This window comes from Schistosoma mansoni, chromosome 2 (assembly GCF_000237925.1).
Source record: "Schistosoma mansoni strain Puerto Rico chromosome 2, complete genome".
NCBI classification, from domain to species: Eukaryota; Metazoa; Platyhelminthes; class Trematoda; order Strigeidida; family Schistosomatidae; genus Schistosoma; species Schistosoma mansoni.
Genome location: NC_031496.1, coordinates 2210679 through 2226468, shown reverse-complemented (window position 1 = coordinate 2226468; position 15790 = coordinate 2210679).

The following is a 15790-nucleotide window of genomic DNA, read 5'->3' as shown; positions in this document are numbered from 1 at the left end:
GGATAATTAGTGAGGAGCATAAGTGTTGACAAGATGGATTTTCAGTTTTTTTTTAATACTGTATATAGAATAATCGTCCATTAATAGGTCCTGAAAGTTACCTGTACTCATGTCTTCGATAGAATATAACCAACATAAGTCTGACCCACCGACTGTTAGAACTGATGTGAACCGCGAAACAAGAAGCTTTAACAAACTATGGAAGCTATTTTGGGGGGGACGTTATTTCATTTCATTCAAAGCTCGTATAACAGGAAAATTTACTTTTGCCCCTAGTGTGTTCTACAGATCATAAGCTTTCGTTTGATGTATGATTCACTGCCATAGGCCTTTCTGTTCCAAAGTTATTGTAATTTAGACGTAACCTTTTGAACTCTATTTTCTACTCTATGTTGTGGTCAGGTTAGTCATCTATTTATTCATGTATCTTTGTACACTAATCTGAATTCGGAATTCGGGTATCAGTTCGGGATTGGAATAAAGCGGGTAGTGTTTCAGTTGTCTTGTCTTCTCTCTCGCTCGCGTGCTTGTCAACCAATCAGGGATAGAATAGTTTTCGTCTCTCTACCTCCGCTTCGAACTCACGCATACTAGCCTCAAGGTTAAGTTAGTTAGTCTATCGCGTCAAGGTCTTAATCTACATTAGATAAGTTATACTTGGCACGAAAGTGGGTAGACAGGTTCAAGGACGTAACATGTATTTTCAAAAATTTATCATGTTGTCATTGACTAGCATCATATAGATTCCTTTTGAAAACCAGGGAGTACATCATGAATGTTTCGTTCAAGTTTGTAACACTTATTCAGTAGTTTTCACCGACGATCTCAACAGGGATAATAGCGATTATGATGAGGATGATGATCAGGAAGAAGAAGAAGTCTAACCATGTTTAAAATGAAGCAATTACAAACCGATGGCTTTGAATGATTTTTATACTATCTGTGAAAGTGAGTGAAGTTTGCTATTTGACTGGTGACACACGGGGGGATTTTGTGGAGATTTAGTATTTTCATAGTTGAAAGCGTGAGTTAATTGTAGCTAGACCATCATGGAAAACCTGGGAGCACTGGACAAAGGCCGTTTCGTCTTATTATGGGACTCCTCAGTGGCAGTGTACATCCACGATCCCGCACTCGCGAGCGAAATTCGAAGTCAGGACCTACCAATCTCACACCAGAGCACTTAACCGATAGACCACTGAGCTGATAGGAATCCAACGGTGTTAATGTCTAACTTCAATCAATCCACGAAGTTGAGCAACCGTTCACCAATTGTCTTCAGTGAGTTTCTATCTCACAACAGACGTGGTTTGAACTCGGTTAAGTGCTCTTGCGCGAGACTGGTAGGTCCTGATTTTGAATCTCGCGAGGCGAGGTCATGGATGAGCACCGCTGAGGAGTCCCACAGTAGGACGAAACGGCATTTGTCCAGTGATTCCAGGTTTTCCATGATGGTCTAGTTTCAATTGACTCGTGATTTCAACTATTGATAAATGTCAAATTTAAGTGGAACTTTTGTCCATTGACTATGTTTCTTTTCGTTATCCAGCTGATACTAAACTGTGGGGAAAACTGGGTTAATTACCACATACAACCGAACAGGATTCATGGAACCAAATGAATTTCAACTACATTTCATACTACTCTATATAATCACTAGTAGTTCGAATTCTATTCATTCTAAAAAAAGGATTTTTTAATGTGATCGGTAGAGATCAAAAATTGAAATTAAATTCTACTACTGGCTGATATTAGTCTAAAATCGACTGTGGGCAGTGATACTTCCCGGGTGCACAAACCGAAGTAGGTGGTTTTCATACAGGACCACACACTCAAAGCCTTTAACCTAACGGTCTAATACACAAGGAAGTGGAGCAATGTAAGGAGATGCAGTCATATGATAGCCTGTGACCAATAATTGGTTCATACGCCAATTGTTCCATGAGGATCCTGGAGCCCATGTGCACCATTGGTTTGGAATCACGGTTTTCCAATTGCCATAGGTAGATCCGCCATATCCAACAACCCGGTTAAAGCGCCGGACATTCACTTTTCGTCCTCTCAATTTCATAAACAACACCCCAACCGCGACAGAGAGTAGGATTTTCTTGTTAGCGGCTGTATGTGCGTGTCCATAGGAGAACATTTGGAGAGGGAAAACGGACTCTCCTCACTCTCGGCCGTACCAGGGCCGTACTTATGTTATTTTTACGATTTTTCTGATAGATTGAACCCTGTTTTACTCATGTGTTATTTATTTATAAGAGTTACTAGATTCCCATGTACTACCTTGGAAATATAAAATGTAAATAAGATTTATCATTTACCTAATGTTTCCTCAGTTTAGTACATCTTTTGAGTTATGCTACAATAAAAGAAAGCTTTGAACAGTGGATTTGTGTATGAGGCAGGTATCCCTCAATGATAACGGAAGGCAACTGGAGATGAAAACCATTGAGTCCTTATTCAGTAGTTTCAAAGTGATGCACCCGTCGTAAAAGTTGAATATTTTGCTTTCGATCCCCTATGAGATCGGGGTTGTACGCTTATGAAGTGTTCTTAACCAGGACAAAATGACTATCCGTGGCTTTCTGGTTTTATATGATAGTCTAGGTAAGATAAGTCTGCAATGTAAAAACTACAAAAGTGGAAATAGCTAATAAATGTAATGGGTTGTTCGTAAGACGACCCAATCAGATTGCTAGGAGTCCCTTACATTGCTCCTAGTTAAGACTAGTATTAGATATTTAAAATTTAAACGATTTCAGCTTCATTAGAATTAAACAATTTAGATTCGTATATTAATTTGTATAAAATTTAATTTAGAAATAAGTTGGTACAATGAACAAAACTGAAAATTCATTGTATACTGTCAGAAAAGAGGTTTTGTGGGGATTGTAATAATTTAATAGTTGAATTCATGAGTTTATGCATACTATATCATCATTAAAAACTCGGAATCACTAGACGGCCGTTTCGTTCTAATATGGTACTTCTCAGCAATGTGCACACATGATCCCCTCGCGGGACTCGAATCCATGACCTCCGGTCTCGTGGCCACGAACACTTAACATTTCAGTATTGAGTTTGCTCGCCATCACAGTGTTGCTTTTTTAAATAAGATTTATTCTGAATGTTCTTTTTCCAGTAAACTATTCTTGAATACTATTAACTATCAAAATTGATAGATGATAAAGGTGTTCATTTAAACAAATGTTCATCTTCCATTTTCTTGATATGAATATAGCTAAAGGATAAGTTGAAGGATCCTGGAAATCCCTCGAAAACAACCAAAACAGGTTTTCATAGTTGAAAGCGTGAGTCAATTGAAGCTAAACCACCATGGAAAACCGCGAAGCACTGGACAAAGGCCGTTTCGTTCTATTATGGGACTCCTCAGCAGTGCACATCCACGATCCCGCACTTTCGAGATTCGAACCCAGGACCTACCAGTCTCACGCCAGTGCACTTAACCGATAGTGACTGACTTCGAGAGGTAAATCCAGGAGTTCTAGTGAGAAGCAGTAACCAGTGGGGTTCAAACCACGTCTGTTGTGAGATATCAACTCACTGAAGACAATTGGTGAATGGTTGCTCAAACATCGTGGATTGGTTGAAGTTAGACATTAACACCGTTGGATGCTGGCCAGCTTAGTGGTCTATCGGTTAAGTACTCTGGCGCGAGACTGGTAGATTCTGGGTTCGAATCTCGCTCGCGAGGCGAGATAGTGGATGCGCACTGCTACTGAGGAGTCCCACAATAGGACGAAACGGTCATCCAGTGATTCCAGGTTTTCCCTGTTTGTCTAGCTTCCATTGACTAACGCTTTTAACTATGAAAATTCTAAATCTCCACAAAAACCCTTCTGATAATAAAAGGTTTTGAAAGCGCTAAGAAACATCTTATCCAATCAGTTTTCAATACGAGTTTCCACGGAAACACATAGAAAATGAAAAGTCACATGTCACGTTTCTGATTAAATGATTACCTATACCGCTACTATGTTTAGTAGTGTCTCAGAATTTTCCGGAAACTCAAGGCCCTCTAAATTACTTCAATTTCCCTAGATTTTCTGTCCATAAATAAACCATCTTTCGCGCTTTTACTTTCCTGTTCAAGTTGCTGTGTAGATTTAGCTTTGGAGGGTTATCAGAAGATCTTAATAAAACCGAATCCAGTATTCATTTACAAAGGCTTATCAACTTTTGGCAAAATAACTTCTAAAAGTACAACTCTTGTTAAATTTGTACTTTTAAACGTCCAAATAGCAAAAAAAACAAACAACTTGAGATGTTTATCCTTGACCTGATTCTGAAGGATACAACTAGCATGTTGAATAATTTAAGCTAATGTATATATTCATAACTAAATATTTGATTTGAAACTATATAAATTATAGTAAGCAAAGATGGATAGTGGGTAGCAGTGGAATCCAGGACAAAGCGCGTTTCGTCTTATTTGGGACTCGTCAGCTAGATGTACCTGCATCTCAGAATTGATGTTCATTCTCGGATTTGAGCCCAATATCTTTCGCTTCAAACGCCATCACGTTATCCACTCGGCCACTGAGTCCTGATAGCTACTTGCTTGTGCTATGGGGTGAAGTTTAAATTCACTTAGTATTGTTTACTTTAATCTTCTTATTGATCTTTAGGACTGCAATGGATCAGTCCCTTATTAGCATACGTGCATACTGTGCGTATTGCCTCGATATGGCCTTAATTCACAAGCATGGTAAGCAAAGATGGATAGTGGCTAGCAGTGGAATCCAGTTTGACACGCGTTTCGTCCTATTAGGGACTCGTCAGCTGCAGGTGTCTGCATCTCAGATTTGTTGATGTTCACTCTAAGACTCGAACCCAGTACCTTTCGCTTCAAACGTCATCGCATTATCCACTTAGTTACTGAGTCTTAAGATGCAGGTATATCCAGCTGACGAGTTTCAAATAAAGCAAAACGCACCTCCTGGATTCCACTGCTAGCCGCTATCCATCCTTTATATCAAAAGGTTTAGGTGTTTTTAAGTAGTTCAGACCTAAACTATAGTTAATTTTTGTATATGTATGACCTTGAAATGCTATTTCTTATGCTGTTCAAGTATCACTTGGTATCTACAGTTTTATACCAGTTTCATCATAAGTATATATAACCTTGAAATGACGTAAAATTGTTACCTTTATTAGAAGAAATCATTCTGAAAACTTTCGTGTATCTAAACCAAAAAGGAATTTATTCCAGGAGGATTTTCAATGATCTGATTGATTTATATATTTAGTAAATCTGGATGTTGTCTACAGGAGCTCCTCTAAAGCTAGTCGTTGTTGTCCAACTTGCATCCAATGTGTTCCATTGATTCCAAGCACCTTAAGGTTGTGTCTCTTTATTTCTGCAGCAACTTAGATGACGTTCCCGGTCTCTCACATCATACGAACATTCCATGTCCCAAAAATAATGGTTGCTCTGGTTGTCAGAAGGGTCATCAGCTTCGTGACCTCCGAAGAATCTTTTCTTTCATCATTAGGCATCATAAATCTTCAAAATGAAGACTTTCTAACTCCCAGGGCAGAGTTTAAATAGTTTGAATATATTTTTCTGATAAGCGTATTTCAACGAGTGATTTTTGTGCGGGACTGGGTTGCTAACCCCATGCCAAGCCTCCTCCTTTATCCGTTCTTTGGACCGGCAGTAACCCCAGAATGGCTTGAAGTAGAGTTTCATTATATACTAGTTTCAAACAAATTGAATGTCACTTAGATAATCAGTGAAAACAAATAATCAATGAACAGACTCATGTTAAGTGAGGAGATGGGATGAATTCAATTTTTTTGTTTTAATAAATGAAAATTATCCAGTGAATAGTGTTAGGAAGTATTTCATAAAAATGAAGACTTCTCTCAGAATGAAGTCAACTAGTGATCACAATTGATTGACCACTGGGTGATGATCAATGTCATGCGTGTCAAGTCCTTCTTAGTGCTGATCGAATGCTATCGATCAAGTTGCAATGTGGCCACCAGTCTAGGTGACTCGACACTGCGTGCACTATATATATTGAGGTAAGATGGTTAAGGATTCGATTCCGTGTCACTCAGCTTCACAGTCAGACACGTTACCACTGAGCTATTTCGGCCAGGGAGCATCAGTTCTCTCAAGATTACAGGTACACCTTGCTGACGAGTGCCAAGTAGCACGAAACCCGGGTCCAGGGTTTCCTGTTGACCACCTCCAACCACCATCTTACCTCAACTAATGATCTTTTAGCTGAACCATAATCCTGAGTTCATGTTTATCGTTCTGTAGAATTTTGAAAAGTTATTCGATGGAAATTGACAGATTGACAGTATTTGAAAGCATTCATGGATTGAATCTAATTGCCACCGTCCTCACATTTTTTTGGCAGACTTTTGCCTACTTATAAGTAGTATAAGCTCAATAGCCAATTAATGTTACTGCCGTTTTAGTTACACCGTAGTAATCATGTACCTCAGAATGAGATGTAAAAGTAAATATTTTTCGGGGTATTATTCTTTTGAACTATGTGATGACTTTACCGTCACATTCCCCTTCATATCCATAAACACGCTAATAACTTCAAGAATAGATTCTATCGAAACAAAGTAAAAAGATTTTCAATGTTTGCAATTTTCGGCAATCATAGTCAAATAACAAGTCAGTCAGTCAGTCACAACGTGGAACTTCGTACGTACGTACATACATCAGTTCAAGTTGCCATACCACAGAGATGTAGTTGTCGATTCAAATCCCATAGTGGTCAAATAACAAAGTATTAATCGATTTCTAACAGCTGTTATTATCATTGTAGGCTATAAATCGCATGTATGATGGTGTTGTTTTCCATTAAAGTTCTAGCATCAATAATTATGATTTGTTCATATTGGATTCTGAAAGGATTTCGAACGCTGAATCTTCAATACGAACGTCAAGACAGTCCTAATGTACGCAGCTGAAAAGTGCAGAACTACTACATCCATCAAGTACAAGTATTCATAAACAGTTGTTGTCTACGCAAAATACTCAACATTCACTGACCGGATACTATCATCAACAGCGTTTCATGGGAGAGGACAAACCAGATTCCAGCCGAAGAGGAAACTAGGAAAAGACGTTGGAAGTGGATAGGACATACATTAAGGAAATCACCATACTGCATCACGAGGCAAGCGCTAACTTGGAATCCGGAACGGAAGCGGAAGAGAGGAAGGCCAAAGAACATATTACGTCGGGAGATAGAAGCAGATATGAAAAAGATGAATAACAACTGGAAAGAACTGGAAAGGATTGCCCAGGACAGAGTTGGATGGAGAATGCTGGTGAGCGGCCTATGCTCCTCCATGAAGGGTAACAGGCGTAAGTAAGTAAGTATCATTTGAAATGTGATTATCATATAGAAAGAAATGAAAAATAAAACGCAAAAGTTACCCATTTAAGTAGTATATATAGCATAGTAACAAAGGAAATCAACTTGTAAGATCAATGAAATGTCACTGAGACCTAACCAAATAATCTGACACTTGGGTCACTCAATATCGAACACATCATCCATCCATCTCAATGTCAAGGAAAACCAACGCGCATCATTTAATCGTATGTCATGGACTGGTTCATGCTATGGTGATGGTCACACTTTCGCTTGTATCTACCTAAACTATTATAATCCTTTTGTAATAACGTCGTTTGAGTTATACGGTCTTCATAGCATCCATAGTACGTTGATACGATGAAGGAGTAATCCATGTTAGGTGTTGACTGTGAGGTGTGACTTTGATGTTAGTTGTTGGTCACACCATTCCTGTCCAACTCTAATAGACCCCGAATCAGATATGAAAAGGATAAATAGCAACTGAAAAGAATTGGCCAGTAGAGGATTGGATGGAAAATGCAACCTATGCTCCTCTATGAGGAGTAACAGACTTAAGTAAGTAAGTAGGTAAGCATTCGAAGTATATTAAACTGACGTGCTTTGTTTCAATGCTTTATTTAATTACAACATAAAAGTTGAACAAAGATGTGAATCTATGAATAAAGAGATGAAGGTTAATGACTCATACACACATATGGGTCTTGGCTAAATAATGAGAAAAGTGTGACTAAATATACGATTCTCAGACAATTGCATAATAATAAATAATAATGATAATATAAGCAAAGATGGATAATGGCTAGCAGTGGAATCCAGAATGCGCGTTTCGTCCTTTTTCGAACTCGTCAGCTGGATATACCTGCATCTCAGATATGATGTTCACGCTAAGTGTCCTAAATATCAGTGGGAAGATACAAGTAAACAATACCAAGTGAATTCAATTTCACCCCATTGCACGAGCAAGTGGCGATCAGAACTCCGTAGCTAAATGGATAACGCGATAACATTTGAAGCGAAAGATATTGGGTTCGAGTCCTGGAGTGAACATCAACTCTGACATGCAGGTATATCCTGCCGATGAGTCCATAATCGCGCAAAACTCATGTTCTGGATACCACTGCTAACCAGCATCCATCGAAGCTTATAATGCTTGTGAATTAAGGTAATATTTAGGTAATCCTCACAGTATTCACATCAATAGGAAGATTCAAGTAAACAATACCAAGTGAATAATGATAATAGTTAATACAAAATTTATCGATTAATGATTCACGCATAACTGTCTTTCATTTATGAATGCGATTTAGATGAGAATAAGTTAGAGTTTATATAGATTAACTATAAACATTTCCCGTTGTAGCGGCAGTGAAATATTACTAAGCCCTAGCCAAATCATCCGGGAGTTGGGTCACTGAATATCGAACAGATCATCGATCCCTGTTAAAGTCAAGGACAACAAAATGCGCATCAGTTAATCATACTCCATGGACTGGCTTATGCGGTGGTGGTTTCAGTAAAATCTCTGTACTCATTCTTATTCATATATTTACGTAATCACGCTCTTTGTGTTATACAGTTTTCAAAGCAGACATAATACTTTAATACGTCGAATGGAATAATCCACGTTAGATGCTGACCGTGAGGTGTGACTTTGAAGTTAGCTTGTTCGTTACACCGTTCCTGTCTAACTCGAGTAGACCTCCAATCATTCAACATAGATCATCAACGTTGATGGTCTATACCGTTATCAGGCATATAAATTGTTTCACTGACATATTTTTTAGGTGTAGAGCAACCATATCTCAGTGTTATGAAGTGATATCCTGAAGATCGAAAAGCGTTTGAACGACAGTTTAACTTTTTGTTTGCATTGAAGTAGTTAATCATAATCTTTTAATGGTGCTACTATAAACTTATAAGCCTATAACAGACTTAATAAACAATCGAAAGAAGTTACATTGTCTGAATTGACCTGATATATGTGAACAAGTGTTTTCATATATGAACTTTTGTAAGTTTAATCGCTAATATCAACAGATAAGTTTTATCAGTATGAGGTATGTGGAGATCATTAAGTTTCTGATTGAAATCATAAATCGATTGATTATAGACCACTATCGAAAACATAGATGGACTGGATGGGGGTTTCCTCCTAGTATGAGACTTCTTAGCAGTGCGCACCCACGATCCCTCTCGCGGGGTTTCAAACCCTGACCTTCGGTCTTATGTGCGAATGACAGACCTCTGAACTAATGAGCCCACAACCGACGGTGTTAATGTTTAACCAAAACCAATCCACGGAAAAGAGTGACCATCTTTCATTGTACTGAAGCAGATACCCGTCTCTACCCGGGTAAAGGAAGAGAGTTGGGCATGGATGGGATTAGCGACCGTATCCCGTAGGAAAACTAGCTCGCTAAACAAACACTAACCAGATATTTTATTTATCTTCATTCACCTACATATATTACTACTACCAAAAAAGAGAATAATAAACAATGAGCGAAAAGAAATATTTATAGAAAATCAATATTTTCTTAAAAATCAGCTGATTATGACGACAATGAAATGTGACCTTGAATAGAATAGAGAGGTCACATGATCTTTTCACTTATTCGTTAATCAATTCAATGAATTCGATAGTTTATATTTATTATGTCCTGATAAGAATAATGAATAGTAACTAATGGAATCCATTTATAGACTAATACTATACATATATATCTCCTATTGTATATTAGGTAAGTGAACGATGAACGGTTGCTCAAACTTCGTGGATTGGTTGAAGATAGACATTAACACCGTTGGATGCCGGCTAGCTCATTGGTCTATCGGTTAGGTGCTCTGGAGCGTGACTGGTAGGTCCTGGGTTCGAATCTCGCTCGCGAGTCGGGATCGTGGATGTGCACTGCTGAGGAGTCCCATAATAAGACGAAACGGCCTTTGTCCAGTGCTTCCAGGTTTTCCATGATGATCTAGCCTTAATCGACTCATGATTTCAACTAAGAAAAAAGATTACCTATAAAAGTAATTCTATTCCATCCATATTCTTTTGTGCACAGTAATAATTGGCATTAATGGTGATAAGTAGACATTCACTGTTCCTGGACCCTTCAGTCATTCTTTAGATATCACAAGGTTGATGTCAACCAGAGCAACAATTAATGTAAGTATATGAAATATCTTAACAGTGAAGGAGTCCGAAAGGACTGTTCAAGTAGCTGTAGAAATGAGAAGATACAACTGAGTGGTACATGAATAGGTTGAACCCACTCGGGACAATCTGGAAAGAATCTAGGTTTTCACTATGAAGTGTCATAATTCTTCTATATGAATATCTTTCAACTCTCAGGACATAGGTTTAATGGTTCAAATGAATTTTTCTCGTTAGTATTTTGTTATCAAAGTCATTTTGTACGGGATGGGGTCGCTGACCCTATGTCTAACCCTCCTCTTTTACCCAACTATAACTCTAGAAGGGTTTCTGATGGTGCTAACTTATCACATATATAACTTCATAGTAGAAAGTGTGAGTCAATTGAAGCTAGATCACCATGGAAAATCTGGAAGAACTGGACGGTCGTTTCGTCCTATTATGGGACTCCTCAGAAGTGCGCATCCACGATCCCGCCTCACGAGCGAGATTCGAATCCAGGACCTGCCAGTCTCGCGCCAGAGCGCTTATATATGGCTTGCGATCTTTGTGGACTATTAAAAAATATAAACATAATGATATCACCAATTAAAGAACAGTGAATTATTGAGTGGCCAACTGACGCATAAATTCATACGAGCAGTCTAAAGTGTTCATCGGTCATTCCTCTTGTCTAGCCCTGCCTGCCTTTTTAAGTCCACAACACTAATCTCAGCTTCAGTGATATGAATCCTGTGATTCAATCACACTGGGTTTATATACAAACCAAACAGACCACATCACACCAGATAATAGAAAACAACATTTGTACATGATCAAGCCCAAAACGTGTCTATGATTGAGGGAGACTGTAATTGATAAACTGAGCATGACTTAAGAACGGTAAATCGTATAATAATACTCTATTGGATCAAAATGGAGCTTATTATAAGGGGAATATGAATGTACATAGGTTAGTTACTTAACAAATAGGTCAGAAGGGGTTTTGTGGAGAATTGAGTATTTTCATAGTTGAAATCATGAGTCAATTGAAGCTAGACCACCAGGGAAAACCTGGAAGCACTGGACAAAGGCCGTTTCGTCTTATTATGGGACTCCTCAGCAGTGCACATCCACGATCCCGACTCGCGAGCGAGATTCGAACCCAGGACCTACCAGTCACGCTCCAGAGCACCTAACCGATAGACCAATGAGCTAGCCGGCATCCAACGGTGTTAATGTCTATCTTCAACCAATCCACGAAGTTTGAGCAACCGTTCATCGTTCACTTACCTAATATACAATAGGAGATATATATGTATAGTATTAGTCTATAAATGGATTCCATTAGTTACTATTCATTATTCTTATCAGGACATAATAAATATAAACTATCGAATTCATTGAATTGATTAACGAATAAGTGAAAAGATCATGTGACCTCTCTATTCTATTCAAGGTCACATTTCATTGTCGTCATAATCAGCTGATTTTTAAGAAAATATTGATTTTCTATAAATATTTCTTTTCGCTCATTGTTTATTATTCTCTTTTTTGGTAGTAGTAATATATGTAGGTGAATGAAGATAAATAAAATATCTGGTTAGTGTTTGTTTAGCGAGCTAGTTTTCCTACGGGATACGGTCGCTAATCCCATCCATGCCCAACCCTCCTCCTTTATCAGGGTTTGGGATTGGCAGTAACTGTAGAAGAGGGAAGAGAAGGTAAGAGAAGTGGAAAAGAGGAAGGCCAAAGAATACATTACGCAGGGAAATAGAAGCAGATATGAAAAGGATGAATAGGGACTGGAACGAACTGGAAAGTATTGTTGAGGATAGGGTTGGATGGAGAATGCTGATAAGCGGCCTATGCTCCTCCACGAGGGGTAACAGGCGTAAGTAAGTAAGTAAATGACATTTCAATAAAATAAAAATATTAATATATCTATCGTTACTGATAAAGCTTGTGAATCAAAGCAATATTGAGGCAGTCCCTAGAGTATGTACATATGCCAATAACAGACTGATTAATTACAGTTCTAAACATCACTGAGAAGATTTGAATAAACAATATCAAGTGAATTTAAAGTTCACTCCATTGCACAAGTAAGTGGCTATCAGAACTCAGTAGGTATGTGGATAACGCGATAGCGTTTGAAGCGAAAGACATTGGGTTCGAGTCCAAGAGTGAACATCAACTGTGAGATGCAGGTATGTCCTGATGAAGAATTTCAAATAGGACGAAACGCGCTTTGTCCTGGATTCCACTGCTAGCCGCTAAACCTGAGAGCAGTCGATGGGTATTTTGATCTAGTGTGAGACCCCTCAGCAGTGCTCACCCACAAACTTGCATTTGAGAACTGAATTCATGATTTTCAGTGTTGTATGAGAACACTTGACCCTAGACAATTCAGCTGGTATATCATGGTGTTAATATCTAAATTCAGTCAATTCACAACATTGCGCAACTTTCATCCATTCTCCGAAGTGGATAAATATATCATACACGACATGATTAAATTCCATTCAACATGGCTTCTCACTAGAATTACAGGAGTTCCATCTTGAGGCTATTCACTAGTGAATACATGATTATAAATAGAGACAAACATATGAGTTAAAATAATTAGATTATGGTTAAGATTAGTGAAAGGACAAAAGAAGGATTAAACCGTTTCATTTACTTCTGTTGTGAAATCACAAAAACAATTAACTACAGATTCATATTCTATGAGTACAGCGCACGGATGAAATCAAGGAAGTTCTAGGAGGCTTAGAAAGAGCCGAAGATATTCCATCCAATCGTCTTTTAGAAGAATATTCCAGAATCTCTGTATGTAGCTTTCCTATTGGTCAAATGCTAAAAACCCCTGTATACGGATTAGATGACTATAATGTTGATTTCGTTTATACTAAAAACTTGTTATTTGTTACTGATCGACAATTCATCATCAGTTGAGATGGCTGGGACAAGTGTTACCTATTCCCAACTACCGACTGCCCCGACGTGCAATGCTTTATGGTGTAGGAGTAGGTTGGAAGAAAACTAGTGGCGGCCAGACCAAAACATGGCATAAATCCATGAAGTCGCTGACAAGTGGACTGAGCCATGTTAGTAGGTGTAGACTACCTGGTTGGGATCCGCGACATGATAGCAATCGATGGTCAGAGACCTTGAATGACATGGTTCAAAATCGTTTACAATGGTGAAGGTGTATTCACTCTTTGTGTTCTTCCAAATTCTAATCTTCTGAATCCTTCATCTGCCTATCTTTACTCTCTTTCCAAATTTATTTCACTGGATTATACTCCTTCAATAATTTCTTCAAACCCTTATCTTTCACATAATACTTATACTCTTACTACTTCTACCACTATGGGATTTGATTCGACAACTGTATCTGTGTGCTAATGTGGTATGGCAACTCGAACTGATGTACGTACGTACGAAGTTCTACGTTGTAACTGACTGACTGACTGAAACAGTCTCAGCGTCGGCAAATAATGCACGACGTGGAATTCTCTGGGATGACATTCGTAGAACATATTCAAGCCACCGAAGTCGGTGTTTTAAGATGGTGACACCAATTGAATTATTGTCTGTGCGCCCGAACACACGATCCCGAAGCTGTGCATTGCTATCATGGTGTTGCCACTAGATGTCATTAATCCTTCCGACACAAGGGTGATCAAACGCAGGGAGTCGTCTAACATCCTCAACTCGGAGCGGTCAGGTTTCACAAGCATAGAGCAAAACTGCTCTCACCTAAGCGTTGTAGATCCGGCCTTTTACAGCCAGACTAACATCACGAAGACGCCAAAGATGGCCCAGGTTGTCATAAACCGCTCTGGCTTTCACTATACGCGCATCGATCTCATCGGTAAGATAATAACACAAAGAATCAACAAAATACACATACAGTCACATGTATTCATATACAAAAAGTAATGTACAGGTACACTTACCTTAGACCAAGAATTTTATGACAGATTAATAATAATATTGATAAGTTTACGTGCTTTCTGAATAAATAGATTTATTAGTTTTTTTTTTAAACAATTGTCAACCAACACCAACATCAGATTTTTCAATACAAATGTCAAGACAGTTCTGCTGTATGGGACGGAGACGTGGAGAACTACGGAAGCCATCATCCAGAAGATATAGGTGTTTGTTAACAGTTGTCCACGCAAGATACTTCGCATCCGTTGGCCAGACACTATCAGCAACATGTTACTGTGGGAGAGAACAAATCAGATTCCAGCCGAAGAAGAAATCAGGAAGAATCGCTGGAAGTGGATAGGGCACACATTGAGGAAATCATCTAATTGCGTCACAAGACAAGCTCTCACATGGAATTCTGACGGTCCAAAGAGAAGAGGAAGACCAAAGAACACATTACGCCAAGAAATGGCGACAGACATGAGAAGAATGAACAAAAATTGGATAGAACTCGAAAGGTAGGCCCAGGACAGAGTGGGTTGGAGAATGTTGGTAGGCAGCCTATGCTGCATTGGGAGTAACAGGAGTAAGTAAGTGTGAGAAACACTTTTTTTCCGGTTAGCGTTTTTTTAGCGAGTTAGTTTTTCTACGGGATGGGGTAGCCAACCCCATCCATGCCCAACCCTCTTCCTTTGTGTGGACTTGGGACCGGCAGTAGCCCCCGGAGGAGCTACAGGCGGAGTTATCTTTATTTATTTATACATTCATCATTACATAATCAACTAGTGGTTACAATTTCATAAAAGCATTAAAACATAATTAGTTAACCAATATCGGGTACGTCATCTTCACCTATACATTTGTACTGTGTCGTATGTAATGGGTGTGTGTGTGTATATGGATAGAAGTATGTATGATGCAAATGATACGTCATGGATATTTACTATATGTAAATCTATCTATCACATTTATTGATTATTTATTTTACAGAATATGATGTCCGTAATCAAGATTAACTGTGCGTAGACCACAGTTGACAGGAGAGAGAGAGAGATGGTAACACACACACACACTCACACCCAGAGACGTGACGAAAGTACAACAACACACGAAGCATGCGTTGACAGAAACAAAGACAATAAGACTATATGGGAAATTTGAACAAAATGTACAGCAATGAATTCATATTGATATTGGTTTTTAGACATAATACTGTAACACTAATAAAGGGTAGTTTTAATGAATAAACCTTCAAATGACATTGAATTAGTCACATTTGTAACTTTTAAAAGACGTTAAAATCCCGGCTGTAGCTCCTCCGGAGGCTACTGCC